Source organism: Bos taurus, chromosome 8 (genome assembly GCF_002263795.3).
Source record: "Bos taurus isolate L1 Dominette 01449 registration number 42190680 breed Hereford chromosome 8, ARS-UCD2.0, whole genome shotgun sequence".
Classification (NCBI taxonomy): domain Eukaryota; kingdom Metazoa; phylum Chordata; class Mammalia; order Artiodactyla; family Bovidae; genus Bos; species Bos taurus.
In genome coordinates this window covers 67,926,786-67,945,773 of record NC_037335.1, presented here as the reverse complement: position 1 = coordinate 67,945,773, position 18,988 = coordinate 67,926,786, and the positions used below count along the sequence as shown (strand labels likewise).

General features: G+C 45.0%; 1 long non-coding RNA gene across 1 annotated transcript; it reads left to right on the top strand.

The window, feature by feature from the left end:
- Nucleotides 1–565: 565 nt before the first annotated feature.
- On the top strand, nt 566–18,916 carry LOC132345969 (uncharacterized). The gene is made up of 4 exons (XR_009495604.1): nt 566–934; nt 4,188–4,373; nt 12,607–13,838; nt 18,462–18,916. It is a non-coding gene; the product is annotated as an uncharacterized lncRNA (long non-coding RNA).
- The last annotated feature ends 72 nt before the right edge of the window (nt 18,917–18,988 follow it).

The following is an 18,988-nucleotide window of genomic DNA, read 5'->3' as shown; positions in this document are numbered from 1 at the left end:
TCTCATTGTCAGGCCCAACACCTCCCAACAGAAATTAACCCCCTGGTGCATGCCTGCATTTTAGTTCTATAAGAGGAAGCCAGGAAGTGAGGCGATACTAATTTCTGGACAATGGATGATCCAGGTCACAAGGGTACTTGAGAGGGAATATTTTTACACCCTGGGAGATGCTTTCACCAACCACATAGCACATGCCAAAAAAAAAAAAAAAAACAGTTTCAAAAATCTTAACTGTGGCCATCTACTCTGCAAAAACCATAGGCCATTCTTTAAATATCAGTCTTAATGACTGTCAGAAATGGAATTGAACCCAACCATCTTCCTCTGTGCCACCTTTTCTTTCTCCTCTTCTTTTCCCTTCTTCTATCTGTTCTTTTGTCCCCATCTTCTCTCTTTTCTCCTTCTCCCACCTCTAGCCCTTCATTCACCTAAATAAACTTCTCCCTTCATTCAAGGCCAAGTTTTGAGCAGCCTGCTCTGACTGGAGTGGACCAAGACACATTGAGTTCCAATCTGTTGCTTAGCACCAAGGTTGCTTGGATACATCTCTCAATGACTACTGGCCTTTGCCTTTGACTACTTATGCATGTAAGCTATGCAGTGAATACCCCTGTTCAGAGAAGCACTGGGCCAGAACCAACTTTCACAATCTCCTTTTGAGTGGCCTTGGTGGTGGCAGGAGTAGCGGGTTGTTTTAAAAGAAAAAAGACCTGATTTTTTTTTTTATTGCTGGTTTAGCAGTGATAAAGAACTAGATAATAAGGAATGAAACAAAATCATCCAGTGAACACAGCTCTGGGGCTGTCTTCATACCAGGATAGGAGTGAGTCAAGAGAAATATACCAGGATCTTCAGGAAAAAATAATTCCTATCCTTCTCCCGCATGAATCATCACCCGTACCTGTGATCTGTATTCTTAAGAGAAAAAGTGCTGGTGAGTGTGTGTGCCTGTGTGGATGGTGAATGCATGTGAAGGGGATGAGGAGAGAGAAAAAGGAAAAACAAATAGAACCCTTCCACAAATGTCAAGGCAAAGTGAAGAATTATAGTCTCTGTGCATAAATACATTAAGGAGATAGAAATGGTACTTAGAGTTTGCAGAGGCCATCATTTTATTGGGTTCTCAGGCATACCCTTGGGAAATGACAGTTTCCCTGCCCCCCATTCTTATGTCCAGGCTTCACTTGTGCTAGAATCCTTTAATTCAATCTCTACGTTCCATCTTGTCTAAGAGACTGTGCTTGGGGATAAAAAGACCAAGGGAAAGGTGGATATGATTGAAATAATGTGCAAAGATGCAGAAAGTGCCAGACCAAGGATGAGAATGAACTGAAGATGCAGATGGGGGTAAAGGAATGCACAGACCTCAGGAATCCTCTTCTGTAGGAGGAAAGCATTCCCAGGGTGGTGAAGAGCAGAAAGCAAGACTCAGGGTCAAGATGGAGTGAGAGATGGAAGGGTGAGTAAGGGCTGATTAATGATCTGTGCAGTCGAATGAGGGCAGAGGGCGATATCCAAGGGCTAACAGGGGTAGGTGAGGTGGGGTAAGAGCATGCTGAGTTTATCTAAAGAGATTAATACAAAGACATACATGTCATACTATACAGTTCAGTTGCTCAGTCGTGTCCGACTCTTTGCAACCTGATGGACTGCAGCACGGTAGGCTTCCCTGTCCTTCACCATTTCCCAGACTTGCTTAAACTCATGTCCATTGAGTCGCTGATACCATCCAACCATCCCATCCTCTGTCATCCCCTTCTCCCCCTGCCCTCAATCTTTCCCAGCATCAGGGTCTTTTCCAGTGAGCTGATTCTTTGCATCAGGTGGCCAAAGTATTGGAGCTTCATCAGAACTTCCAATGAATATGTGTTAAATCGCTTCAATCATGTCCCAGTCTTTTAAACCCTATGGACTGTGGCCTGCCAGGCTCCTCTGTCCTTGGGATTTTCCAGGTAAGAATACTGGAGTGGGTTGCCATGCCCTCCTCCAGGGGATCTTCCTGACCCAGGGATCGAACCCAAGTCTCCTGCATTGGCAGGTGAGTTCTTTACAACTAGCACCACTGGAAAGTCCTTGCAGTGAAGAGTCAGGTTTGATACACGTCCTAGTGCTCTGCATCCTTGCTGTAGCATTTTCCCTTCTTTTCTAAGTGATGGTTATCACTACCCTGATCAAGTTAATGTATCTTTGCTGAATATCTATTCTGGGTATAGTCTCGTACATGGAGGACACACAAAAGGCACAGCCCCTGCCTTGTTGAGAGTCTAGTCATAGGGACACAATGGTAAGGAATAAGAATGCAACATGTAATGAACTTCACGGCGGCAAGAATATTACAGAGTGAGTTTACATGAGCTCACAGAGGAGAGATGGAGTGAGCTAGAAAGAGAAAAAGAGACATTGGAATAGCCTAAAGAAGAAAAGGTGAGTTTTAGTGATGTGGCACTGAGTAAGAACTCACCTTTCTGAACTTCAGGTTCATCCTCTGTTAATGGGAAGGCAGGATCACTAGAGGACTTCTAGCGCCAGACTTCACATGCTATGGGTCAAAGATGAGACCACACCCAGTGTGCTTCTGAATCTGAAGGTCTGCCCATGGACTTTCACGCATCACTCACCGTCCCTTGCCCCCTGAACCTCTTCTTTGCACCTGCACCAGCAAACTTGAGGTTCATTCCCAGTGACAAGTGGTCTTGGCTGAGGCTTGGGAGAGAGGAGATGTGTGCAGCAGAGAAGAGAGCTGTGATGGTTTTTGCCAAAATAGGGAAAGTTTCTAGGCACCCCTTCCCTGTCCCATATCCTTGTCAATAGTGTCAAGAAACTGCAGGTGTGTACTTGCTTGTATCAAGCCTCAGTCCTATTAATGACCAACAATGGGGCTGAGCCTTCCTTTCTCCCTACTTCTCCTATACGAAGCCCCTAACATATAGTAGCCATTGTTGTCATTTGCCCTGATTTCAGTATTAGCACATTGCTCAAAGTTGGGTACTTGCTTGTCAGCAGGGTTCCAAACTTGGAAAGAGACCTTAGAGTTTCTGAGAAAAAAGATTGATACTTGGAAGGGAAAAATAATTTGCCCCACATCACCTAGCTAGTTAGACAAATTGCAGAAAGCTGGGTTTAGAACTCAGGTCCTTTAATATCCATCCTGCAGAAAGTCTGGGTTCCAAGACCCTTGGCAGTAGGTAGGGGCTTACTAAATACTTCATGGAGTTGAGATTTCACTGGGTCTGAATGATAAAGGTTAAGGGAGTGTGACCTTTTTCTTATTTAGTCACTAAGTCATGTCTGATTCTTTGAGACCCCATGGACTGCAGCACACCAGACACCCCTGTTCCTCAGTATCTCCTGGAGTTTGCTCAAACTCATGGACATTGAGTTGGTGATGCTATCTAACCATCTCATCCTCTGCCACCCCATTCTCCTCCTCCTCTCAATTCTTCCAAGCATCAGGGTCTTTTCTAATGAGTTGGCTCTTCGCATCCGGTGTCTAAACCATTAGAGCTTCAGCTTCAGCATCAATCCTTCCAATGAATATTCAGGGTTGATTTCCTTTAGGATAGACTGATTTGATATCCTTGCAGACCAAGGGATTCTCAAGAGTCTTTTTCAGTACCACAATTCGAAAGCATCAGTTCTTTAGTGCTCAGCCTTTCTTTATGGTCCAATTCTCACATCAGTACGTAACTACTTTGGCCACACCGCTTCTAAATGGTGCACTAGCTAGTTCTCTCTCACATCAGGGGCATTTTTTTTCTTTTCTGACCCTAGAGATGAGCTCCTTAGTAGAAAGTCAAACAGAGAAATTTTCCTTTGGAATTGAAACTGAGTCCCTGTAGAATCAAATTCCTCTGCTGAGCTTATGATTAACCTCTCTATCCAAAACTTTATTTCCTTTCTTGTCCTGGACCTTTTCCCCTCAGGACTAAAAGGAAAAATCAAAGAAAAACAGGGTATGGTGGGCATTGAAATCAAGGACTCTGTTGGACCCTCCTGGGTACAAAAGTTGTTCTGTGTCCCCATCTCTTGCTTTTACAAAAAGGCTTTGGTCTCCTAGGCTTTCCTTGAGTTACAAAGAGCAGCTTCAAGCAGTTACTAATTAGGAAAGTGAGAGAATGCAGAAATGAATTAAAAGTGGTCAAGAAACAAAGTGCAGTGATAAAACAGAATCCTACTTCTTCCTCAAGGGACAAGCATAATGATCTGAAACATGCCTTCAAGTTGTTCTCCAGGAACAAAGGTCCCAGCCCAGTGAAGGATGTTGACTTGATGCTGAGCACAAGCGCAGAGATCCCAGACTGGATGGAACCAGGAAGTGGAGATGAAGATTTCTCATCACCCTCTTCCCTCACCATCAACCCATCAGAAGAAAGGTATGTCCCCTGCAGCCCTTGCCCCAAGTGTCACCTTTAAAAATCCTACCTTGAAAGCCATCAGAGAGTATAGGTCTTTTGAGCATGAGCTGCCCATTCTCCTTGGCTGATGCCCTGCAATAAACCTTTCTCTGCTCTAGACTCTGCTGCTTTGGTTTGTTTGGCCTCACTGGGAATCAGGCATGTGGACTTGAGTTCAGCCACCAAATGTGAGGATTCTTATTTCTCCCATGTTGTTGTTGTTCAGTCACTAAGTTGCATCCAACTCTTTGCAACCCCATGGACTATAGCACACCAGCTTCCTCTGTCCTCCACTATCTCCTGGAGTTTGTTAAAATTCATGTTCATTGAATCGGTGGTTCTATCTAACCATCTCATCCTCTGCCATCCCCTTTTCCTTTTGCTTTCAATCTTTCCCAGCATCAGGGTCTTTTCCAATGAGTCAGCTCTTCACATCAGGTGGTCAAAGTATTAGAGCTTCTGCTTCAGCATCAGTCCTTCCAGTGAATATTCAGAGTTGATTTCCTTTAGGATCAACTGGTTGTATCTTCTTGTAGTCCAAGGGACTCTCGAGAGTCTTCTCTCATAGGTTCGGCTGAAGTCTGTTGATTAGGGCACAAGGTTGGCTAATGGGGAGAAACATTAGCAAAAAATGTTCTTGCTCAACATCCATGTTACCATCTATGACCGTAGTTTTCTGATCTTTGAAATATCAAGATGCATCAACCTAAGGGACTTGTTAAAAAAAGGCACATTCCCAGTGTCCTCTTTGGACACATGGAATGAAAATGTCTGGGGCTATGGTCCAGGAATCTGCCTTCATAACAAGCTGCTCAGATGATTCTAGTGATTCTGTTGTATACATTACTCCACTGCACAAGCCTTGAAATTCCTCTGGCCTTACACTATATGTGGAGAAGGGATGTAAGGAAATATTTCTCAAAACCAAGAGGTTTATACTCTCTAGGTGTCCTCATCTAGTAGAGAAGTAAGAGAAAGAAAAGCAGCAGTTTTAAAGGCGAGAATTTCCTGGGGCACCATTGTTTTCTTTCTAGGGTTTCTGCGGAATAAGAAAAACTTCAGGGCATTGGGCCATCCTTTTAAGATCAGGTTGTCTGAAACCCATTGCTTTTTGTTTTCATTTCCCTTCTGTTTTCCCATCCCCTTTGGTGAAGTCTTGTGTAAACGTTTCAGCATGGTTGCAATTGTGCTATAAAGTATTGTGGTTTGGGTCATGTTTTGTCTAAGACATGGTGCATGTGCGTGTCTGCATGCTCAGTCACTTCGGTCGTGTCTGACTCTTTGCAACCCTAAAGACTGTAGCCTACCAGGCTCCTCTGTCCATGTGATTCTCCAGGCAATATGCTGTAGTGGGTTGCCATGTCCACCTTCAGGGGATCTTCCTGACTGAGGGATCAAACCCATGTCTCCTTCATTACAGGTGGATTCTTTACTGCTGAGCCATCGAGGAAACCCATGTGGTGCATAGTCAGAAGGAAATTCTGATCCTACCATCTATATCCCCATCTGAGATCAGGTCATAATCAGTGAGACACTCTAAGAAGGTGAAATTCAGCTGCCTTAAGCAAAACTATCCTCCTTCCAAAAGGAATATTCTTCCAATGTTTGTCTCAGAGGTCACCATATTAATTTTAATTACTAAAGAGAATTTTCCTTCTAGAAAATCCTACGGGGTGGGGGTGGGTGTGTGTGTGTGTGATACAGAGACTCTGAGATTTTCTGCACACTCCCTGAGGGAACACCAGCATGTCAGTCACTGCAAATGACACATGTTGATCATCACTTGGGACCTTGAAAGGGGAATGAGGATTCGTAGCTGGGAGATGGAAACAAGTCCCTGGAATTGAGCCTTTATCAGAACATAATTCAAAAGAGGCTTGGTTGATACCAAGGCCAGTATACCTGTGTTTGCTGTTCTTAGGCTACAGACTGTAGATGCTGTGCTGTGCCTCCCTGTGGGGTCCTCTGTCCCCACCCAGGGCAGGACACCCCAGATTTCTTAAGAAAAGAGGCATCTGTTAGAGAATAGAGAGCCAGTCTCTCTGATCAGAAGGCAAATGGTAGCCATGGGGAGACTGGTTTCCCTCGCAAGTGACAGCAAAAGTGCTGTCTGTGATAAAGAGCAGGGATGTTCAGGCATGTACCAGAACCAGAAGCCACCATGATGATCACCATCAAAGAATCTAGAGGCCGGGGTCACCAATGGTTAGCACTATCATATTGACTATTCCTGTAAGGACTCTGGAGAAGTGAAGCAAATGGGTAATTCTAGGAGTCTACTCAGCTCCTCTTTTTTGCCCTGAGAAGATAGCTTTCCCCAGGGCAGAGAAGTCACTGAGCTAATGCAGCCCCATGAATCACCTTTTGTAGGTGGTATATTTCCACAAAGGTATTTTGAATTTGTAGATACAATATAATGCAAAGACATATATGCATATGTGCATTTCCTATGGTTCCAAGAGTTCCAAAAGTCCAATAGCTCCAGTTCTCCTGCTGGTCGTCACCTATGAAGCCACGTGTGTGGCTTGTGTGTGCATGCATGCTCAAGTATGCACCTATAGATGCCCACACATGTGCCTCCTGACACACATACGCATCTGTGCCCACATGGTGGATGCTCTCAGCTGCAGTGCCAGGTGGAGCCCCTGCCATTCACATATAATGAAACACACGGATTTGCCTTCTGTTCGGGGTGTTTTCGCTCCTTTATCATCCACATTAAATGTTACAAGCACTTGACTTTATGACTCCTTCCATCTGCATATTAAGCAGCTGACACAGGCAGCCTCCTCTTGACAGTGGTCTGTGCAAGCCCACAGTGTTATTTAGAGTCCTGCCTTGAGGAGAAAAGGGTCTTTCATGTCAGGCCAGGTAGCCTTTGACGGCAATAGGATTCTTCGCATTTCAAAGCTGCTCTTCTTTTGTTAGAGTGGGGGAAAAAAATGGATTGGGGTCTAGACTTCTTGCCACCCCTATGCAGAGGGATAACCAGCTTCTCAGCTGCTATATTTGCTTGTTCTCTTAATAAGACCCTGGGCTGCATATTACCTAGAAAGTTCAGGTGTCCTTTTCAAAGCCCTTTTCTCGTGCTGTTGGAGGTGAGAGTGCCTGTGTGTAGGGAAGGTTGCTATAACTTCTTGCTTAAAAGTCATCTGGAAGGTGACAAAGCCTCATTAGGAAGTTGCCCTTTGCTGATCGCCGGATCGAGCTCTGACTCTGGGGCCAGGGAAACCCCTTGCTTGCCTTTCTCTCTGCTTCCCCTTCCTCCCTCCTTTCCTGTCCTCATCTCCTCCCGCATGCATCCTCACCTCCATTTAGACTCTCTCACCCTCATCCTGTTATCCCTTCTCCTGACTTCTGACCTGGACTCCATCTGTATTTGTTAATGAGAATTCTGGAAAGTCTGTAGTCCGAGTCCCAGAAATGACAGGCAAGCTCATTTGCTCATTTTGAAGGTGAAGAAATGAGCAGCAGAGGAGTTCAGCAGAGGACCCTCCACTGGGTCCACTCTCCTTCGTGTGAATGTCCTCTCGCCTGATCTTCCAACCCCCTACTTATTTCCCACATCCTCTCTCTGCAGCCTGCTTGCCTGGTCCTCTGTTTTCACACCAATCTCTGTGACTTCTCGGTTTGTGAGCGGCTTTGCAACGTCAGGGTGTGATTGAGAGGCTCGGGGACAAGCTGCCAGGGAGGCATTCGTGCTTTGCTTTCCATTTCTCTTCTCCCATGGCCCACCAGCCAGGTATGAAAACAACCGTGCCCTGGGTTTACACAGAGCCTCTCATCCAAGAAATCTCAGAACGGTTTTGCCAGCAAGTCTGATTACACTCATTATTCTGGACAGGGAAAGCATCTTTTTGGGAAGGGAAGTCAGTTGCCAAAGACTGTTCTAACTACCCCTGGGAAAAGCTACAGGATGACTGGGCAGCTCTCCCACTGGCGTCCTGGGCTGCCTGCTGGTCCTCCCTAGCTTTGGATGGATAGATTTAGATCATGGGGACCACAGCCCAAAAGACATTTCCAGAACAAAAATCCAGCCCTAAAACTGTGGGATAAATTAGGATGAAGTATCTCCCTCCATATCAACTCCTTGCTTTTTGGTTAAGTAGAAGATAATCATGAGCTATTGCAATCTCCAGGGCCCCTATTTTTGTGATATCCAATTCATTAAACTCCATAATCCTAAAAGCAGACTGTGCCATGAGTATCTGGGTATCTCACCTGATTGCTACTCTTCTGTGTGTCGAGCCAGCCCAGGAAAGTGCCAGATTCTTTCTTTTCCCTTTTGAAAGTGTTAGTCGCTCAGTCATGTCCAACTCTTTGTGACCCCATGGACTGTAGCCCGCCAGGCTCCTCTGTTCATGGGATTCTCCAGGCAAGAATACTGCAGTGGGTTGCCATTTTCTTCTCCGGGGGGTCTTCCTGACCCAGGGATCAAACCCAGCCCTACTGCCTTGTAGACAGATTCTTTACTGTCTGAGCCCTCAGGAAAGCCCCAGTGAAGCGTGCAGCCATGTCTGACTCTGTGTGACCTCATGGACTGTAGCCCACCAGGATCCTCTGTTCATGGAATTTTTACATGAACATAAATGCTGCTTGGACTGCTTCCCTACCACCGAGCCTCCTTCTTCAAACTGAGAGGCTAGCAGTCTGTGTATTTTAAGTGAAGCAAAGAAATAAGGAGAAGGATAAATGGAAGAAAGGAGAGAGAGAAGGGAGAGGAGGAAAGGAGGAAAAGACAATAGAGAAAAACAAGAGGAGAGGAGGTCAGTTTGCTGAATTTGCAGAGATCACTCTCGACTGGGTGTTGATTCCAAGTATGTTGGAGTTTCAGACATTGTATTACATCATGAGTGTACCCCTCCTACCATCTTGTCAAGGTTTTTACGTCTTTGGATGTAGAATATCTTTTTTGTAGGGTCTAGTAATTTTTTTACTAGTGTTTGTTCAGCAATTAGTTGTGAATTTTGAGTTCTAGTCAGAGAAGGTGAGCTCAAGGTCCTCTATTCCGCCATCTTGTCTCTGACTCTCAGATACTGTGTTAGTTCAGTAGGGCTGCCCTGACAAAGTAGCACAGGCTAGGTGGCTTCAACAACAGAAATGTATTTTCTTACAATTCTGCAGGCTGGGAGGTCAAGGGGTGCTAAGGGTTGGTTGCTCCTGAGGCCTCTCTTGTTGACTTACAGCTGGCTGACTTCTCCCTGTGTCCTCGCATGGTCCTCTTTCTGTCTGTCTATGTCCAAACTTCCTCTTATAAGGATGTGAGTTGTGTGGACTAGGACCCATGACGGACCTCCTTTTAATTGAATCACCTTTTAGAAGGATCTCTCAAAAGTAACATTTTAAGATACTGGATTGGGGCGGGGAAGAAGGGGATTAGGACTTTAACATACAAATTTGGAGAAGACACACTTCAGCCCATGAAAGACGAATTATCTCTAATCTTGATGATACCTTTCAGTCATTGTAAGTATCCCCATTTTAAAGCTGTGAACCTGGAACATAAGAGAGAATGGAAAACACACCTGAAGTCACATAGCTAGTAAGCAACAGAGACGGAAGGCACACCAGTCTCATCTCTCCAATGCTGAGCCACTACGGCCATGCCATGTGGCCTCTGGACAGAGGAAGGGTGGCCAGATAGTGGACAAAAAGGAACATGGCTTCCAGAGCCACACCAACTCCAGCTCCTTCCATCACAGCTTGACCATGACCATGACAATGGTGAACATCTCTCTGTTTCAGATATCTCATTTTTGTTTATAAGACCTGCAATAAAAAATCATGGCTAACAATAAACAACACGTCCCTTCCTCGTGGCCATTCTGCATGTCATACACAAATGTGAATGGGTATGAGAGTTATATTGAGCAATATTGAGTTATATTATTATTTACCACATCTTTTCAGAGTCAGCATATATGCAAATGTTGCTTCCCAGGTGGCTCAGTGGTAAAGAATCTGCCTGCCAATGCAGGAGGCACAAGAGATGTCAGTTTAAACCCTGGATAGGGAAGATCCCCTGGAGGAGGGCATGACAACCCATTCCCATATTCTTGCCTGGAAAATCCCATGGACAGAGGAGCTTGGTAGGCTACAGTCCATGGGGCCCATGGGGGTGGGCTACAGTCCTTGGATCACAACTGAACAACAGCACACATGCACACACTTGTGCAGGACACAAAAGGTGGGGCATAGAAATCTAAGCCCCTGACAAGATCACTTGGCAACTGGTTTGGTTCTCCCCGTTGTAATGACTACGATTTAGCTACAGTGCAATGCCATCTTGAGCTGTGATATTTGTTTTATCGCCCCTATGTAAACAGTGATATCTCTGAGGGCAGGCAGGGGGGTTATTTTCCACTTCTCCTGCATCTCCACAGAGCCTACCAATGTGCTGGCTGGTAGCAGATCTTATAAATCCTCTGTGAGTGAGGGAGGGAACCTGCAGAGGGAGAATTTAATAGCCATGAAAATAAGTTCTTATATTAGTTTGGCATTGCCACAATGATGCTATAACAACCAGCCACAAAATATCAGTGTCAAATAACAGTAAGTAACCATCTCTCAGGAGAAGGCAATGGCACCCCACTACAGTATTCTTGCCTGGAAAATCCCATGGATGGGGGAGCCTGGTGGGCTGCAGTCCATGGGGTTGCTAAGAGTCAGACACGACTGAGCCACTTCACTTTCACTTTTCACTTTCATGCATTGGAGAAGGCAGTGGCAACCCACTCCAGTACTCTTGCCTGGAGAATCCCAGGGACAGGGGATCCTGGTGGGCTGGAGTCTATGGGGTTGCACAGAGTCGGACACGACTGAAGTGACTTAGCAGCAGCAGCAGCAGCAACCATCTCTCACTTATGGATCTTCAGGCTCACTGGGCAGCTCCCCTTAGTAGGGTGGGCTTGAGTGGCTCTGGTCCATGCATCACTGACCCTTTCCCTGCTAGTGAGCTAGCCAGGGCATGCTTTTCTTAAGGAGGTGGCAGAAAGCAAGCCCCACTGCTCAAGTACATTCCAAGACCCTGTTCATATCTACTGACTTTTGTTCAATGCAAATCCCTTGATTGTACCACAAGTCAAAGGATAAGGAAATGTGCCTTTCCCACAATGAGGCAAGAGTGTGGTTCCCAAGAAGGGTGAAGAATTGGGACCAACAATCTAATCTATCATGGTTCTTCCGAATTCTCAGACATTGTTAATACTCTGCCATTCTGCTCATCCTGTATTCCCCATTCATAGGAATTGTTGGGAGAACACCAGCCTTTTTAATCTCTTTCAGATAATGTACCAAGAGCATCACTCCAGTATTCTTTCCTGGAGAATCCCCTTGGACAGAGGAGCCTGGTGGGCTACAGTCCATAGGGTCACAAAAGAGTCAGACATGATGAAGTAACTTAACATGCACACACACACACACACCAAGAGCATATTTCTTGTGTCTAGAGATTGATTACAGGGAGCCATGACATAGTTGGGTCTAGAAATGAAACCAGAGGATTAACATCCCCAGCACCCAATCTCAGAAAAGTCATCTGACTGGGATGTGCATGTCATGCTTTGGAAATCACGAGAAACACTGGATGTTGACCTTCTGTGGAAGATAAGCTGAGTTCATCCCCATCACTGGCTGTGACCCACATCTCCAGCTAAAAAAGTAAAACTAGTGATCTATAACCCAGAGGCCAGGAAACCCTTGCGGGGCTCCCCATCCCTCCTCCCCAGTGTTCTGCTGTTCAGAGAGGTCATTTTTAAAGCTTTTAATTTAAGGGGACTTTCAAGTGCAGTGCTTAGGCAAATATAATTACAAGGAGATATGATAAAGTGATTTTTTTAAAGTGGACAGCCTAAGGCAGAGCCAAAGGACAGCCACAAGTCTTTAAGGGCTGCTGGAACAACCAGTTTCAAGGGAATTACAGTTTGGTACAATCTTAAGTGGCAGAATCTCCTCTCCCACTAATTCCTACCCTAAACCACTGAGCAAAGCTCAGTGTCTGGGGAATATTTTCCATCTTATTACTGGCACATTTTCTCTAATAGACATCTGTGGGTGGGCACGTGACAAGTGACCAGGTGGAATAATGCATATGCAAGGGATTATATATATGCAATTATGATAAAATAGCTATCCATTTGCTCATCTGTACACACGCTTAGAATAACCCACCTTCCATGAAGATTTGATGTGCATGAGCATGTTTCTGTTTCAGGTTAACAGCATTCTCTCCCAACTGACTATTGTGAGCATGTTTCTGCAACTCCAAGTCAGACACACCATCGGAAAAATAATGCTCGTACCACTTCAGATCAGAATGAGTTCCTGGCTCTGCTGGTTTCAATGTGAACTTGGGGAAGTCACTTAATCTTTTACAGTATCCGTTTTTCATCTATAAAAGTGGGGTTAATGACCCTTGCCTCGGAGGATTGTGGTGATGAATATCAGAGATAATATACTTGTACTTGGCAAGCAACTTTTCAATAAGTTAGTTTCATTTCATGTAATGGGGATGCTGAGTATGGATACTGTCAATGTTCACAGGGATGGGACTTTTGAAAGTCTGGATATATGGGGGTTGTACAGCTGAAGGTTTAGCCTCCTAAAATGGGAACAGAGACCACAGCTGTAGCTTTATTGGTCATTTGGGAATTAATGTTGCCATTTTCATTTTCATAGTGCCTAAGGAATGGGGTTAGAGAATGAAGTTTCCACCAGCATCAGCAGCAGAGGGTGCCAAGGTGGCTGTGGTAATTGGGGTACAGAGAGGCAAAGAGGGTCCCAGAAAACCCTGTGGGCTAAGGCAGAGACAGTCTTGGTAAGTGGATCCCCACACTCAGGTCTCTGCAAGACCACTCAGGCTTGAGTCATTCTAGTAGATGGACCAGCATCACTGGTATGGAATTCAGTATTTTTAGTAAGAGGTTTCAACATTTTTGGGCTTCCCTGGTAGCTTAGATGTTAAAGAATCCAGGCATAATCCCTGGGTTTTGAAGATCCCCTGGAGAAGGGAATGGCTACCTACTCCAATACTCTTGCCTGGAGAATCCTATAGACGGAGGAGTCTGGTGGGCTACAGTCCATGGGGTCGCAAAGAGTCGGGGACAACTAAGCAGCTGACACTTTCACTTTCAACATTCTCAATGTTATTTTAAATATATTTACCTCTTTTTCATCTTTACATGAGGTAAATAAGGTAAATAGTTTGTCAATCTTATTTTCTGGAGGAAGAGACTGATTTTATGGGTTAGTGTACTTTGCCTGAGGTCACAGTGAGCAAACTCTATCTGACTCCATAATCTACATATTGGCAGTTCTGCAGCAGTTAAGACTCCAGCCCCCTGAGAGCAGGAAGCAGGTCCAACCCAGCAGGCACAGAAATGCACACAAGCATGAATAAAGAAAGATCTCACAGTTTCAACGCAGCTTAAAGCACATTTTCTCCAGGTAACCTTCCTAGACTGCACCAGTACCGCCTCTTTGCCCCTCTCAACACCTGTGACACTTAGAATTGGATCCAAACAAAGTCCGTCGTTGAGCCATCTACTCTGTGATTGTCTTATTTTTTTGTATTGGACCATTTTCCCAAGGCATTCTACCCATTTCTCAGAAAAGCTGAAATACCTATTTTTTCTGTAAATCCCCTCAGATTTAGAGAAACACAAACCTCAGCCCCAAAGATGCCTATTACTATATTTTTAAATCCTCTGGCATTTGAATAGCAGACTTGTTTCCTCAAGCCACACTATTTGCCATTCTTTGTGATGATGGCTGCTGTGAGCTCTTTTCATAAACAGAGGCCCTGTAGCTAGAATAATGGTGAGAGCCAGGTAGTTCAATGGAGGAGAAATCCAGAAATGTTGCCAACTCAGCTTAATGTCATTTCAGACCCACCAGCCCCTGTCACACTGAATTAGAGCAAGGCGTTGGTTTATAGTGGCCCTGCAGGAAGCAGATGGGTGGATAGTGACCACCACTGTGGGCTTTTCAGGTGGCTCAGTGGTAAAGAATCTGCTTGCAATGCATGAGACTCAGGTTCAAACTCTGGGTGGGGAAGACCCCCTGGAGAAGGAAAATGGCAACCCACTCCAGTGTTCTTGCCTGGGAAATCCCACAGACAGAGGAGCCTGGCAGGCTACAGTCCACAGGATCACAAGAGTCAGACATTACTGAACAACTGAGCATACACACATGACCACCACTGCAGGCCTACACACACTCTAGATATTGTGTAGGTGCCCCTTCCTAAAAAAAAAAAAAAAATATATATATATATATATATATATATCCTTCTCTAAATGATCTCAGTGTCTGAAAGTCCACTGTTCATTTTAGGTTCCTTTTGATTTTGTATTTTTTTCTGTTAAATGGAGAGTTTGTTCATTAAACTATTATCAAGTTGGATTAGTGAGTCCTCTTGAAAGGCAATGAAGGAAGCAAAAGGAGAGAATTTCCATAAAGGAATGGGACAAAGGGTGCAGATTTGATGAGGGGGCGGGGACAGATGAGAGCTAGTTCTGGTATCAATGCATGGGAGGCTGCTTGGTGACAGAAGAACATTTAGGGAGAATAGAGGGAGGACCAAGCCATATCCCTGCTTTAGAGTCTCATTGGCATCTCCAAGCCTCCTGGAGGTTATCCTGGCCAGGGGCCCTGCCTCGTTGTGTGATGCTCCATCCCATGTAACTGGCCTCCTTCCATACTGCCTCTCATACGCTGCCACCCCAGGGCCTTTGCTTGTGCTATTTCATCACCCTAGAGCACCATTTTTACCTTATCTGCCTATATATCACATTTATTTCTCAGGGTTAAACTCAAGTGCTGTTTCTAAGAAAAAGCTTTCTTGAATCCTTTCAAGTTCCAAAGTATTCCTCTTCCCACTATATCTGTCTATCATTTACAGTTCTCCAACTTAGGCTATGAGTCCCTGGTGTCTCAGATGGTAAAGAATCTGCCTGCATTGCAGGAGACCCTTGTTCAATCCCTGGGTTGGGAAGATCCCCAGGAGAAGCAAATGGCTAGCCACTTCAGTATTCTTGCCTGGAGAATTCCATGGAAAGAGGAACCTGGCGGGCTACAGTCCATGGGGTCGCAAAGAGTCAGACATGACTGAGCAACTAACATGTTCACTTTTCTCAAGGACAGAGGCTATATTAGCCCTAAAACCTAGGGCAGTGCCTGCTAGTGTAGAGATTCCAACCTTCCCAAGGAAGAAGTAGCAAAGGAGGAGAGAGAAGGGTCTGGAAGAATGGGCTTGACAGGGTGCCACCTGGGCTTTTCTTTCTAGGACCAATCCCTGTGACAGAATCATTTGCCTTCAGATCAAGAAAAATAAAATCCACTGGGAAAGAGGTAAAATTTATTTGACTCTATCAGGTGAATTATAAAGAACCCAGACCCTCTGGCACTCCCACACTGCAAAATGAGGAGGGCAAGATTTACCACCCTGCCACCTGCTTGAGGTTCTTATGACCTTCACATTTGGAAAATTCATTAGATCTTCGAGAAGTGAGAAGAAAATCCTTGTCCATCATTCTTAGTGAACATCCAAGATTTTCATTGCTTATTAAAAGTTCCCCAGAATCTTAGACTGGGAAGAAGGCATTTAATGCATCGCCTCCCTTTTTAGATTGGCATGAAGTCTCATAACAGAGCCGACACAATAAATAATTGTTGAATGAATAACAGAAGGAATTGTTGAAGCCTGAGGCTGCACAGTTTATTAGAGTCAGACCTCATTCAGAAGCCAGGTCTCCTGTCCCCCAGTCAAATTTACTAAATCACCCACCCCTCATGGCAACTTCTGTCTCATTGCAACTACTAAGTATCACACCCACATTCTTTTCTGTTTAAAATGCCGATGTGTGCTACTTCCATTTCAAAAGTAAGGCACATGAATCATTGAATCACTGAACTGCAATGAATCACTGAACAACAAAAAATGTATTCCATGTGGTAGATTTCCAGGCTGATTTTCCATCAGGTGGATAAACACGATATATTCGAATAGAAATACAGTCCCAGGCACAGTTTTGCCTAATTTTTAAATATCAGAATTGTGTGGCAGACTACAGCTGCTGGGGTCTCCAAGACAAGGAGGTGGGTGAAGATTAGGGAGTATGCCTGTGTGGGCTGATTCCAGAGAACTGGAGGCCGAAATCTTCAGGCTTCCTCTCTTATTTTTGTTTTAAATATTTCACTGAAGTGATAAAGGGCATCTCATGAATCTGAAGGCAGAAAAAAAGGATTTTGAAAACATGTAAAATAATACTGTTCTAGAAACCCTGACAAGTCTTTAAGAAAGGGTCTCTGTCTCTCTCCTTTGTCTCCCTCTCTCTGAGTCTCTCTGTCTCTCTGTTTCTCTCTCTCTTGGTCTCTCTCTCTCTCTCAGTCTCTCTGTCTTTGTCTCTGTGTGTGTGTGTGTGTGTGTGTGCCTCTCTGTGTGTCTCTCTCTCTCTGTCCCTCTGTCTACTTCTCTCTCTCTCAGTCTGTCTGTCTCTGTTTCCCCCATCTCTGTCTCTCTCTGTCTCTGACTCTGTATCTGTGTGTGTCTCTCTCTGTCTTTGTCTCTCTCTCTGTCTCTTTCTCTCTCTCACTCTCGGTTGCTCTGTCTCTCAGTCTCTCTGTCTCTGTATCTGTCTCTCTCTAGGTCTCTCTCTCTCTGTCTCTCCCTCTCAGTCTGTCTCTGTCTCTCTCTGTCTCTCCCTTTGTCTCTCTCTCTCTGTGTCTCCCTGCTCTGTCTCTTTTATACTCCATTTCTGACTGCAGTCCAGGCAGTGGGTAGAAGATGAAGGGCTTCAGAGAAAGGTCTGTGCAGGGTAGAGAATGAAGCTGAGGCATACCTCCAGGCCAAAGGAGCCAGAGTAATGCTGCAAGTGAGCAGCATCACACTGGAAGGGGAGTGGCTCAGGGCTCTGCCACTGGACTGAATGGGTGGGAAGGACTTCCAGGAACACCACACAGGAAGTCATCAGGATGTCCACAGGGCACTTGCAAAAACTGTTGGCAGTGGTTACAGCGCTGCCAGTGATGCTATTCTCTCAGATAAGACAGAGGCTGGGAAGGCTCCTACAATGAGTTAGAACTGCATCTTGACGCACTAACTTGGCCCTTCTGATGATGGAGCCTGTGAGCCTTTCCCCACCCAGTGCATTCAAAGACACAAGCTACTGGCCTTTTATTGCCATGCGTAGGACAAAAGTTTGCTTCCAGGTTTCCCAGCTCTCATGATTCCTCCTTCAATCCCTGCTTCCCCCACCCCTCACCTTCCAAGTGACCCCATTCCCTGGAACCTGGGACATTTATATGGTCTCCATCTTTCTCCCTTACCCCAGCCATTTCTAAAGAAAAGGATCTGATCAATAAATCCACCATGGGATATAAAACACTAATAAAGTTTAATAACTTGCCTCTCCCAGGAGTATTTGCATTTTAACAGGGGAATTGCAGCCTAAGCTAAAGGAATTAGGCTGTAATGGTACAATTTCAGGCACCATCAAGCAGCTAAGGGAGGTTTTGGGGGGGATAGGGGGTCTCCCTGGCACCTCTGGGGCTCTCCTGTTAGATGCTACCTCCTCCAAGGTCGACCAGTTGATCAAGAGAGCAGGAGTGAGCACACTTTCTGAAGTTTCATTCCCAGCCCAATCTGTAGGCTTACCTTCCTGGAATTGCTTACTCCTTTACCCTGCCCTTATTCTCTTGTTCACCTATTGTTTCAGTCTGCAAACTCTGACTGGCCTGCTTTGTGCCTGGAGACCCCCTGTGAACTCGGCAGTTCCAAAGATCAGAAATAGCTTAGACCCAAAAGTCAACTTGCCTAGACTCTGCTCCTGCTGCTGTGTGTCCCTCCTTCAGACTCTTTCTCTATTAAAAAAAAAAAGATAATCATATTGCCTAACTTAAGGATTAGAATGAGATGCTGCATGCAAAGTTAAATAATAATTGCTTGGTAAATATTTTATATTATTATCATAATATGAGTATCTATAGATTCCAGGAGCCTGTAGCCCAGAAGCAGAGCGTTATGCAAATAACTCCAAAGCCCATAGGAATTTTCTCTCATTCTTCCAGGCTAATGGAAAAGAGTTGTCCTGCTGGAGCAGCTCATTCTCAGGAGGGGCAGAGAAGGGAGCAACCAAGAAACAGCCAGTCTGGTGTCTGTGGATCGGAGGCAGAAAGCAAGGTGGAGGTCATTTTTGCAGACCCTTGCATGTCAGGGAACATTTACTGTCTTCTTAAACAGACGCCCCATCTGTGCTTTGAGAAGACAATTCTGGCCAGGTAGGAGGCGGATAAGAAGTGAAGAGAGCACTTAGGTGGCTGTTTGCAAATGAGGCAGATCAGACCTGAGACCGTAGATGGATGCAGACAAGGAGGCAATAGGTTTCCCAAGATCTCTCTTTCTCATACTGTTGGTTGACACATTCCAAAGGTGCATTTGTGGGTACTCAGATTTCATTTTGGTGGCACTGAGTATCAGTTCATAAGCAAAATACAGTAAGCCCCCACATATGAATCTTCTAGTTGCGAACTTTCAAAGATGTGAAACTTTGAAATGTTGTTCCATCAACATCAGGTGTGAGTAAAATCGCAGCTTG